This window comes from Corylus avellana, chromosome ca10 (assembly GCF_901000735.1).
Source record: "Corylus avellana chromosome ca10, CavTom2PMs-1.0".
Taxonomy (NCBI): Eukaryota; Viridiplantae; Streptophyta; class Magnoliopsida; order Fagales; family Betulaceae; genus Corylus; species Corylus avellana.
The window spans coordinates 20,330,394-20,331,188 of record NC_081550.1 but is presented as its reverse complement, the minus strand read 5'-3'; positions in this window follow the sequence as shown (position 1 = coordinate 20,331,188).

Sequence of the window (795 nt, the reverse complement as noted above, 5' to 3'; positions counted from 1 at the left end):
CTCTCAATTACATTCTAAAAATTATTTTTTTAAAAAAAAACAAAAACCCAAAAACCTCCCCCTCACAGGCTATTAGTTTTTTTTTTTTTTTGTTGATAATTTTGTGGGTGTGTAATTAAGATCTCACACGATTTTATTAAAAAATTAATGAAAAATCTTATGGAATGATATGATTGGTGTTAATAATATGTTAAATCACTACTTATTTTAAAAATTAAAGTTTTTTTTAAAAAAATTACACTTTACCCCTCAAAGTTTAGAACGATTTTCAATTCGACCTCTAGTGTTTCAATTTTTGCAATTCAACCAATCCGTCAGTCAAAGGCGTTTTGACTGACGGAACAATGATCTCGCACGTGATCACTGTTAACATTTTGTTCTCCAAAATGCCCCCAACCTCATCATCATCCCCAAAATGTTCTCACAAAGGTTTATAGGTCTATTTTTCTAGGTCTACTAAAGTAGTATTCATTGCTAATTGCCGTGGCAAACATATTTGAACTTCATTGCAACAAATTTCTCCATAATTCCCAGAATAATATATACTGAGAAAAATAATTAACTAATTGGGTCCCCAGCAAATCAAGTGAAAGAGGTTCTCAAGCTTCTCTTCACTCCTCCTCTAGTCGGAAACTACATAGCCATACACAAGATAGAATCTCAAAACCTATTGGAATTTTTTTGTCCAACGAGTTTGCTGAGGGTGAAGCAAGACAGGTACACACCGGCAAGGAAACGAAGGGCGACGAGCCAAAGGTCTAGCCAAACCTGGTGGGTCACAGCTAGAAACCCAGG